The sequence below is a fragment of the Anarhichas minor genome, unplaced genomic scaffold (assembly GCF_050575085.1).
Source record: "Anarhichas minor isolate MPS153535 unplaced genomic scaffold, ASM5057508v1 ptg000033l, whole genome shotgun sequence".
NCBI lineage: Eukaryota > Metazoa > Chordata > Actinopteri > Perciformes > Anarhichadidae > Anarhichas > Anarhichas minor.
In genome coordinates this window covers 7,937,640-7,950,426 of record NW_027466479.1, presented here as the reverse complement: position 1 = coordinate 7,950,426, position 12,787 = coordinate 7,937,640, and the positions used below count along the sequence as shown (strand labels likewise).

The window sequence follows — 12,787 nt, the reverse complement described above, 5'->3', positions numbered from 1 at the left end:
CTGTGTAATTACTCTGTGATTCGCATGCATGTGTGGCACCCTGTACAATTTAATGGCTACAATTATTTGCACAGTTGTTATTGTATTAGTTGTGTCATTACCTTGCCCCCTCACTATTATTTTCTGGTTATTAGAATTTAAAACGCTTTGTGTGACTTTTAAACTCACTTCACCTAAAGTAGCTGCAGGGCGATACTCATTTTCGCCAATAGGTGGCAGTAGCGAGTTTTGGTTTGACTGGCGCTGTAATTCTTGTCTAGGATAAGCGAGCTAGACCAGAAAGGACAGTCGAGATCGCAGAAGCAGATGTTCATCTGAGACTGTCTTGTTGTTGTATTCACAGGTGAGAGAAGTACACAGGCGCCATATACATTTATATTAAGTTCGCTCGCTTTTGCGGTGCCATGTTTTGATGTTTATAAAGTGTTTAATACTGAAATGTAGGGCGGCTAACTAAGGCTAGTTAGTTACATTGTTCCCATGTAAGGTTATATACAGATAAATGGTGTTTCCTGTGACAGATATAAGCAGTAGTTTATTAGGCTGTATATTTCAGGTTGTGTGTTTATTGTCTAAGGTAAGCGAGCTAGACCAGAAAGGACAGTCGAGATCGCAGAAGCAGATATTCATCTGAGACTGTCTTGTTGTTGTATTCACAGCACAATTCATTAATCTGGAAAACTGAATGGACATCATCATCATTCAGTGTGTAACATTTGCACCAAACCAACGCAAGATAAACTGTTTGTAAAAACTCTTTCAGAACGTTGACGTAAATTGGCATTACCTATATCGTGGATCCGAAGACAAATGATGGTGGGACCTGATATTAAAAGGGAGCACAGTTTGAAGACCACGAGATGACCAGCTTTGTAAAGTCAGGTAGGTCCAAAGCAGGGGCGGACTGGCCATTGGGGATACCGGGGAAATCCCCGGTAGGCCGACGGGGTTGAGCTGGTCCAATACCGGGACTGCCTCCATCACCAACCGGCCTTTGATCCGAGAGAAGCCGACTACGACTGTATTCTATGCTTCACAGAACACGTTAAATTTACTCTAATACTTGAAGCAAATAATCACTGACTGATATTTATACTACTCCTCGCGATCTGTATTCACACTCATGGTTTCCATCTGCGAGCCGGCAGCACCCCTACACACACACACACACACACACACAATCACACACCCAGCAAGCAATCTGAGGAGAACTTTTGCGGAGAAACTGCACAATCAGACTAGCAGGAAAGGGAAGCAGTACATGCGAAGCTTCTCCAGTAGCTGTACACCAGACAGGTTTGGCTAGCTGGATGACGTCATGCTAATACCTTATTTAGCTTTTTAAAACAACGGGGACAGATCCAGCACGGACAGTTAGGGAGTGAGGGACATGAAGCACCTGCTGAGAAATGATATCTAGTTATAAATACATCATTATATATATATGTGTGTTTTATATTATAGTGAATATTATTATATGATATATATATATTATTATACGATATATATATTATTATATGATATATATATTATTATATGATATATATATTATTATATTATTATATGATATATATATTATTATATTATTTTATGATATATATATTATTTTATGATATATATATTATTATATGATATATATATTATTATATGATATATATATATATTATATTATTATATGATATATATATTATTATATGATATATATATTATTATATTATTTTATGATATATATATTATTATACGATATATATATTATTATATGATATATATTTATTATATGATATATATATATTATATTATTATATGATATATATATTATTATATGATATATATATTATTATATGATATACTGTATATATTATTATATGATATATATATTATTATATTATTTTATGATATATATATTATTATACGATATATATATTATTATATGATATATATATTATTATATGATATATATATATTATATTATTATATGATATATATATTATTATATGATATATATATTATTATATTATTTTATGATATATATATTATTATATGATATATATATATATTTTATTCTGTAAACTGCCTCTGAACAGCAGATCAACCACTATACTAATTGATTCACAATTTTATGTATATATATACACAGTATATGATACCTAAGTTTTTAAATGTACATATTTAAACACATACATGTATAAATAAACACAGTAATAAATATATACATGAAATATACAAATAAATATATACAGATTCAAGGATCTGACTTTTTCCGTCCTTATACCGATAATGAAACCTGGGTTTTGTGTATCGGCCGGTACCGAGTACCGATCTGATACCAGTGTTATTAATTAACTGTATGCCTCACTGTGTGGAGGTTCCTATGATCATTATTTTATTTCTAAGGCAAAATCAGGCTTGACTTAAACATTGCTTTCCTAGCTTTGAAAAACAAAATGAGACAAATAAATACATTGATAAAAATGTACTGAATTGTTATTTATTTAAATATTGGTATCCAATACCGGATCTGCATGTCGTCACCGATAGCTGATTCAGCTATTTGAGTCAGTTTTGGACTGATATCAGAAATATGTTTTGGTATCGGTGCATCTGAATAAATAAATAATATTAACGATAATTAATACTATACAAGCGTTGGCGCTCTGTGCAGCAGCATGGGCGGGGCTTCAGGTCTCTTCAGACAGTTGATGACGTCGTCAGCGGGTCTTTACAGCCCTCTGCTCACTTCTGCTGCTGGATGCTGGATATATTAACCTTTCTAATGCATTTCCTTGCCATAAAACCTTGAATTGCAGTTTGAAAGGTGCTGTGACATTAAATGAACCTTCTTGCCTTAAGTTCTCAAGCCACTTTAGACTCGTACTAAACCAGCAAAATGTTGCAGAAAGTAATGTTCAGGTGTTTTTAATTTAATTATTCTCTTTAGATGACACTTTATAGACACTATATTTGGGCTACCATGTCAAATCAGTTGAGCCAACTTACTGTATATTTTCAGGCTGTTGGGTGCAAATGAGAACTCATCAGTGATTGTCCCTGAATTTATACATCAAAATGTGTTTTTACACATTAAAATATTAAACACGACCGTAGTACAACTTAGAATTTTCAAGCATGACATAATTAAAACAGACATTCAATTAAATTTTATATTTTTATTTTTTATTTTTTATTTTTTATTTTTGTATCGCCCAAAATCAGGAATTACAAATTTGCCTCAGAGGGCTTTACAATCTGTACATATACGACATCCTCTGTCCCAGAACCCTCGCATCGAAACAGGAAAAACTCCCCCAAAAACCCCTTTAACGGGGAGAAAAGAGGAAGAAACCTGTGGGAAAGCAACAGAGGAGGGATCCCTCTCCCAGGATGGACAGAAGTGCAATGATGTCGTGTGTACAGAATGAACAATTTAACAGAGTTGATGGGTTGAGTGGGCATTATTTGGGGTTGGGGGTGGGGGAAGGGGGGTGGGGGTGAGGGGGTTGGGGGGTGGGGGTGAGGGGGTTGGGGGGTGGGGTAAAAGACGAGTAAAAGTCCTGCATTCGAAACCTTAGTCGAGTATGTTATAATCAGCAAGATAAAGTAGAAGTACCCTTGCAGTAAATAACCCCATGACATTCTTTTATATCTGAATTGGTTATTGTGGAGTTGTAGGATCACAGTTGTATGCTACCATCGACCATCAAATCATAGGCAGCATTTGGATAAGAATAGGTATCCTTGTGATCTTCCATGTGAGCCATTGTAACAAAACAATGGTCTAGGGCTTCACTGGGGGTGATTCTGGTTGCAGCATTTGGATCGAGCAACCGTTTTAGGAGATTTAAAAATGCCATTACGTCTTCATGTTCAACACAAGTATTTGCTTTTGAGTTGAACTCTACTACTTCATCCAAAGTTCCGACAGTGTCGAAGATCCAATTTGAAATTGCCTGGATACCGGTTGCGTCCTTGAACTCTTTTGATGTCTTTAGTCTCCATCTTGAATTGGGAGAGCAGTAATCCCTTTTGAAATACTGGTTGGTGTACTTTCCAGCATTCAGCAGGTGGTCTTCTGGCTGGCCGAGTAGATGGCAAACAGTTTTCATTACGTTGTATGTTGAGTCGTCAGTGAAGAGGCCCCGGTCAAAAAACAGTCGTGCCAGGAGACAGCCCAGTGCCCACATGTCGATGGCTTCAGATATAGAGAGGCCCAAGGTCACCTCTGGAGCTCTGTATGCACAAGGTTGCATAATCATTTCTTCTCTTACTTCTGAGGCTGGAATGGCCAAACCAAAGTCAATTAATTTCACCTTGAAGGGCTCATCCTGGTGGTTGACGAGCATAACATTGTCAGGTTTCAGGTCTGTGTGAAGGATGCCGATACCCTTCAGGGCTTTAAATGCTACAAGTAGCTGACGTGCAATGGGGCGGATTTCATTCATGGTCAGTACTGCCTGTCTCTGATCCATCAAATCCCAAAGGCTCCTGTCCAGCATCTGGAAGGCGATGCAAAACATGCCTTTGAATATGAAACTGTCTTCGAATCTTACCAAGTTGTTTACCTCTGGGTCAAGGGTCCTGAGTTGTTCCAGTATTTTCACTTCATCGACGTAATCTATCAACTCTTTGTTGATCTTGATGGCCACAGTCTCGGATGTATTTAAATTGATACACTTGGCAACTTTGCCAAAAGATCCTTCTCCAATGAAGTCTAAAACACGGTATTGTACAGACTTGTTGCAGAGTATGTCATGCTTTTTTAGCTGAAACTCCTTGTTCATTTCAGTTTGCGACATTTTTCCTATCAAGCGTTTCCAAATAGTATCCAAGTTGAGTATATTTGTATATATATATGTGTGTATATATATGTATATATATATATATATGTGTATATATATATATGTATATCTATATATATGTATATGTATATATCTATGTGTGTATTGTTCCTATCAAGTGTTATCAAATAGTATCCAAGTTGAGTAGATTCAGAAGAGCTTGTCTTGCTATGGGAGTGTAATGCTGTCTAGTGAAATAACAAGAGAAATAACATCTAATATATAGACTAACATCAAAGTCACATGGGATGTCACAAAGCCATATTTAAGTTCTAGAACATCAAAGTCACATGGGATGTCACCAAGGCAACTCTGCATTCTAAATTACGTGGAGTGGAGCTTGAAAAATATTGTGTAATTTTTGTGTGTAATATTTTTTTTCAGTCTTTATCTTAATATTTATATTTATTTTAGGTCAAATTGTAGGAAATGTTGTGCTGGTCATAGACATGGGTCAGTGGACTTCACCTAACCCTAACCCAACCAAGTGCTCCATTAGACTCAATGTCTTATTGGAATACCCCAGGGTAGTTAAATCAAACTGTGTCAGTGTATAGCTGGACATTTTATTCATTTCTATTTCGATAATTTCACTTAAAACTGTTATGTTAATTTTGTGCGAAAGATGTCTCCCAGTCCACTGAAAAATCCATTCTCAGTCTATGCGCACTGGAAGATTTCCACACACATTTATGAGAGGAAGGGATCTTTTACAATAGAAAATGTAATAATAGACGATGCGATACGCTCTAAACAGAAGGGATCACAGCTGCAGGTGCACTAAATGGTTCAACATTGATGTATTTTCTTGTCTTTCATGTGAATAGTTTATGTAATTCTAAAACAAAATATGAAACAGATGTATTAACTATTTTAAAAAACACATTTGATCAAGGAAAGATGAATATAAAAACACAATTACAAAGAAAAGTATTATAATCCAATTGCCCACAATCCAAGACTAATGAATTACTTACCCCCCCCCCCCCCCCCCCCCCCTCAACACCATATGCTTGAAAGAGTGCCTCACTAAAGCTGTAAAGTGCACGCTCACTGTAATTCAATATGTGCGAGTCTCATTGTTGTCTTGTCCCATGTAAGCCAGTAGGTGTACACTGCCTTTGTACTTTGGTAAGCAAAAACGCTACCTTGACTGTGAGCATGTAACAGCGGAGTGACCTTCTTAAAAGGTGACAGGAAACAAGGCTAGCCTGTACCAGACAGAGGTAAACAACAACTGTCCACAAGCATAGAAAACAACAAAAGAGGAGGAGGAGAAGCAGAGATTAAAAATAAATGTAAAAAAAAGATTGGATTTAGTCATTTTCCTTTTACACCATTAGAACAGGCCACAGTGTCTCTAATCAGCCACTGGTTTAGCTCTCAGGGACAACACAAACCTCTCCTTGTCGTTGTATACTCGCTATTTCCTCGACTCAGCAATGTGTCACTAGATATATATATATATGTACACACTGATGCAGATAACAGCACAGAGAATACCCAGCACTTGAGCATGCACTGATGTGTACGGAGTGTAGTAACGGACAGTTTTACATTTTGTCACATTTGTTGAATATCTGATGTGTTAAATCTGACATTTCATCCATTTCCTACAGTAACTAAATAATAAAGGAAACACCTAAAATAACTGACATGATTTCAGATGTCAATACACGAGATGACTTCATTGCAGCATTCCAGTATACTGCTGCCAAACTTATGGCACATACACTCTAAAAGCATCCATCTGACTGCTCTTGTTTGAATTATCGCTGCATTTAGCAGGAGCAGAAATCCACCTGTCAAAGCTAAGCGTACCAGACATCCACCGAGTTGTTTAGAGGAGGGGAGGTATATGAACGTCATGGAAGACAAACTGCATCACTAACAAGAGACTTTTTTTTTTTTGCAGATGCTGATATGAATTTTCTCTGCACCATTGGAGTTAGCAAAAACACCTGCAACACGCCAATACATAGAAGATGACAGCAACTGTATTGAAGCCCTTCAAATTGTATGGCTGCACATCTGCATCAGTTTAGCCAGATTGTAACCCCAAAACCTCTCTCCAGAAAAGATCATTCCTCAGTGTTTCACAATCTGCAGAAATTGCAAAGACTATCCAGATTTTATGAACAGAAAAAAAAATGGCATCGCATAAATCCTCAGGATGCTTCATAACTGAGACTAACTGGATCCACGTGTCCTATACTGGAACATATTGCTGAGTCAGTATGCTGTATTAAAAGAAGAGGCCTGTGTAGGAGCCATTAGTTACGTCTGTGTATTATATGTTTGAATTAGGAGCCTACCTCAGGTTGACCACGGGTGGCAGTGTGGAGTATTGTGGCAGGTAATTAATATATGGGGCACAGGTGCAACTGACAGGTAATGAGGCATGGGTGACGGGGAGATCGCACGGTTTTTACCGCAAGCCAGACGCACCAGAGGGAGACCAGGAAGATAAGTGCTATCCTATTGTATATCATCTGTGAACACTAATTAAACGGGAAGCTCACCCAAAAGTGTGAAACGCCTGGAATCTCTTTGTTGTAGCGAGTAAGGAACAGGATCTTGTCCCGCACCCAGCCGAGCGGCTAGTTGCTGGAATCAGTCACTACAGCCTGTATTGATTTACTGCAGCAATACAATGCATTTGCACAACCGTATGCTCCTCCCTTCTCATCCATACTCCTTTCCCCACCTTCCTCTTTCTGCCGCCATTGTGAGTTATAGCCTCATTTTGCTGTGGCATAATAAATGTCTTGCCACCACTCAACTAAAGCTCTCAGCACTATGACATTTTGGGATTTTAGTATATGCAATCAGTTTGAAGGCTTAAAATCTGTTTAAAACTTCACTTTTCATTATAAAACTGTTCATCTAACCTTCCCTGTGGTTTCCCAGGTTTAAAGTATCAAGCATGCTAATAATACAATATACCTTCTCTAAATGACTTCTACAACAAGACTATGTAATAACATTAAAAGGTACTGGTATATAAAACACAGTGAAACAGTAGCGCAAGTAAAGAAGAGTCAAAGTCAATCTGCTGTCAGTACTTTTAAGAAGAAATGGATGTTCCTCTTTGTGACTCACTTTAGAGGAACACGTGCATAAACTCCACTCATACTGAGTAGCTAACAGTTCAGCAGTTAAGTCATGTTAACTCATTAGAATACATATTTATATAATTATGGCAGATGTTTTTTTTGGAAGGAATCACAGCTTGATTTATCAGTACACGTATACTGTCCTGTAAAGGGAGCAGCGAGTGTGTCACAATGGGCCCTGCTTGTTTCATGTAGCTTATCACATTAGAGCAGCACCGGCTAAGCTAATCACTGGATCTTAATGATTCAGTGCATCCCCATCAAGACTCTGAACGTGAGCCACGTGAGCTGCTCGCATTCTCAAGAAAGTCTGCGCTGTCTCTCAGTCAGCTCGAGAGAAAACAAAGAATCCATCTTTCCTAGTAGGCTATGATTAATGTTCATGAAGCAGGTCTCCAGAGGTACTCATGTCTCGTCCCCCCCCCCCCCTCAGGTGGACCTTCAGAGTACCTTCACATTCCGCAACTCCAAACAGTCCTACACAGGCATCCCCATCATCGCTGCCAACATGGACACCACAGGGACGTTTGAGATGGCACAGGTCCTCAGCAAAGTGAGTTAACACAACTGAATGGAAGACGGAGAAATAGCAGCATCACTGTGTTTGTCTCCATGTGTCACCGCCACGATCTATGCACAATCTCTTTGTATTTGACATAGAACCCGCTAGCTTGTGGGATGATACTTGTTTTCTTTTCAACACCATGATGGAAGAAATATGACTAATAAACAGACAAGAATGGGAATGCAGCTTTTGTTTCATGTTAAATCATTCCATCTTTCTTTCCTTCTTTCTCTGCAGCACACTCTTCACAGCCATCCATAAACACTACTCTGTAGAGGACTGGAAATACTTTGCTGCTAATCATCCAGAATGCTTAGAGGTAATAGAGATGTTTACCATTATTTTTTTTTTATGTCGGTTGTTCCTCATAATCGACAGTAACTGCACACATTTTGTTATTCACAAGGCGCTCCCCCTAAATGGCAAACACGGCTTTTCTCACTAGCATATAGCCGCCAGCTCAGGCAGCGGCGTTGCAGATCTGGAGAAGCTGTGTGCCATTTTGGAAGCAGTCCCCGCCCTCAAGTACATCTGTCTGGATGTGGCAAACGGCTACTCTGAGTACTTTGTGGAGTTTGTCAAGACGGTCAGGGAAAGGTTTCCCAAGCACACCATCATGGTAAGAGACACGGGCTGTTCTGGCATGCGTTGTATTGCGAGACTGTGTCTTGGGGCTAATGCTGCCTGGCTTTGCAGGCCGGTAACGTGGTAACAGGGGAGATGGTGGAGGAGCTCATCCTCTCCGGTGCTGACATCATCAAAGTTGGCATCGGCCCAGGTGGGTACGACTGTCTTGAGCATGTCTACAAATAGCCCAAGTAGTGTTTTCCCCCTAAATCAACAAAAAAACTGCACAGGCCTCGCATATAAACACAGACACAACTAAGATGGGAAACAGGCAGGAACGCAAACACACACATCAGCCTTCATCAGCAAGGTTAGTTTGTGCTAGACTCATAAAGTGCCTCTTACTGTGCAGTGACTGTTGCAAATAGGGTGAAACATGGTTTTATTACCAGCAGATTAGCCTTCAATGCAGCAGAACTGGTTTTAGCAGATCATTGTGAAATGACAACTTTAACAAGAAGAAAGAGCTCTAGTATCAATTGTTCTGTTTTGCTATAAAGTTTGATAAATCCCCTCCGGGCCTGGGCATTGAGACGGTGCTGTTTTCTAGCCTGTGGAGTAGAAACCTGGACTGACACTACCAGACCTGAAAGATAACGGGCTCCTGGAGCTACAGCAGCTGAAATTACACACAGACGGTGGCGATGGACGTCTCTAATGCGTACACTGTGAACTGTGCATTGCAGGGTCTGTGTGCACGACAAGGATCAAGACAGGAGTGGGCTACCCACAACTCAGTGCTGTAATAGAGTGTGCAGACTCAGCCCATGGACTCAAAGGACACATTATCTCTGTAAGTCTCACATCAAGGCACAAACAAACACCAACGGACAGCCAGAGTTGCTGAAGTTAGTATCATGTAGAGTATATATATATATTAAATGGTAACACTATCTTATTGTGCTGTTGGAGAGGAGTTCATCATTAGCTTTTTTTTCATGTGAAGCTATTGAAATGTCTATCAACGTACCGGATAGAGTCCTGACAAACATAACCAAGGACCCTTAGATCAACACTATAGCCTGGGTGATAACCGACATTATGGATAAATAATCATCTAAAGAGGGTTATGCACAGTGACTAAATAGATTGCTTTGATTTCTTTTGGGCCTTTTTTTGCTTTAAAATGTAACAGGAGTCCATAATATGCTGTTGCATAAAAGGCTCTAATAGTTTCTAATGTTGACAATAATAGTAATAGCCACTAGAGGGCATCCTCACTCTTCTGAGGCTGGTGGAATAACAAGAACAACTTTAAGACCCGAGACTCAGCATGAAGCCATATGGCTGACACCAGTACGGTTCTTTTTTTCTCTGATCAGGACGGTGGCTGTAGTTGCCCAGGAGATGTGGCTAAGGCCTTTGGTAAGTATTCAACCCCACCATTTAATGTTCTTTTCACACTTAATGAATCACATATTTGTCTGTGCTGTGATGTTCTAACAACTTTAAACCAACATGGCTTCTCTGCCTCTGCTCCTCAGGTGCAGGCGCTGACTTTGTGATGATGGGGGGGAATGCTCGCGGGCCACGACCAGTGCGTCGGAGAGGTCATTGAGAAGAACGGCAAGAAATACAAACTCTTCTATGGCATGAGCTCCGACAGCCATGAAGAAATACGTGGGCGGAGTTGCTGAGGAGTAGACGGCGATCAGTATGCTTTCGAGGATTACTATTATTACCCTTAATAGAACTTTTCATTTATATTCAGTTGAATAACTCAGATGGTTCATGATAACTACAAAACATCCGTATTCCTACTTTCTCCTCTCTCTGCTCTGCTCTCAGGGCTTCTGAGGGAAGGACAGTGGAGGTTCCTTATAGAGGAGACGTGGAGAACACCATCCTTGACGTGTTGGGTGGCCTCCGCTCCACCTGCACCTACGTGGGCGCCGCGAAGCTCAAAGAGCTGAGCAGGAGAACCACCTTCATTCGTGTCACACAACAGTCCAGCCAAATGTTCACGTCGTAGGAGAAGAATCAAAGGACTCTAAGCAACATAATCCTACAGCGAGTGTGTTTACATGCTTAGAGACGCCATAAGATGCTGTTGAACGTGCCAGATTTCATTTTCAAATGGACGAGAGAGAGCAAGACTACTGAGGCATGTGCACTTTAGATCTAACATTACAAAATACTCTTTTGACTTAGTAGTCCGGGAATAAACAAGAATGACGGCTATGATAAACACATTGCATGTAAACACACTCAGCAGGAGGAGGCTAATACTTATGCTAAGATCATTTGGGGAAACTATTCTACTCAACTGTATGTTGGAATTAATGTGCAAATCAATATGCAAGATCCAGAGTGGTCCCCCTGTTAAAGGTCTGCTAATTTCCTCCGTGGTGTTGCTCATTCTGTGAATTATCATTGGATGCCAGACAACATAATAGTGTATCCCTATTAAAGTGTGTGTGTGTGCATGTATTTTGGGAGCGTCAGGAAGATTGAGCGAGCTGAAGATGATGACTTCTGAATTTATGCATCCGAAAACAAGTCACGTTTAAATCCTCTTCCTTCATTCCACTGTGCCTGACATTTGAAATCAATAGTGCCCTGTGGCCTCTACTGCTCTTGTACTTTATGCAAGGAACTTCAGGGAAAAGTCGTGTAAAAAGACGACAAAGTTAAACACCATTAAATGGAAATTCTCCTATACATATGGGAGAAAATGGTGGAAATAAACCAAAATGGTTAGAGAACGATCTGTGTGATTTCTTTTTTTTCTGGACAAGAAACTGCATATTTGTTTGTCAACAAACAGACAGACAGGTCTCACAAACCTCACCGTAGGTAGAAGTTCCTCAGTGAACACAGAAGTCAGGCTAAGAGCATTTTAGCATTTAACATGTTAGCGAGACCCAGAATGCACCTGTTAAGTGTGGTTGTTTGATTTTGGTCCGCTGACATCTGGCGATGTTTGTATTGAATCACTGGGGTGGCCAGGATATCCACGGGTATACAAACGTATATGGCTACTTTCAGTAAACCTTTAGCACAGCGAGGCCACACATACTGGTCAGAGTACTATAATAATAATATAATAATTACTTAAAAATATGTCATCCCCACACAGGACCAAATTGCGTGGAGAAGAGATATTTCTGGTCCAAATGACTTATTCACTCTAGAAGTAACATTTTTGTTTTCACGAATGCTTTTCGCAAATTAACCCAACAACTGCACATTTTGGGAGTTATCGAGGCTTTATCAAAGGAGAATGGACGAGGAGATAATATGAACTGTATGAAATCAAAAATGTTGAGTAAATAAAGAATAAAGTACACATGAAAACATTTGAAAAATGGCATAAATGTATTGCAATAACTGATACTGAAGAAAGGAATGCAGGTGCAGTCTCACTCATGAAACAATATGTAAAAGCTTATTACCTTTTGCTTTTTATTCATACATTTGTCTAAATACAACTTTGATACTTTTGCTTTTTGTGGAAAGTGAAACTTAATTGATCTTTTTTGGGAATGCACCTACAATGAAATGTTTGAGTCTGATGACTTTCTGTTCAAAGAAGTGCATATGTCTTTTAGATTAAGGATGATTTCAAAGACTGATATCTTTATAAAAAAATCAGGTTAATAATGTATAAAGTACACCATATCCATACCAGCATATTCCCAAGA

General features: G+C 39.2%; 1 pseudogene; it reads left to right on the top strand.

Annotated features, from left to right (window-relative positions):
• The first annotated feature begins 265 nt into the window (after positions 1-265).
• LOC142965312 (GMP reductase 1-like) lies at positions 266-12,572 on the top strand (annotated as a pseudogene).
• Positions 12,573-12,787: the final 215 nt, after the last annotated feature.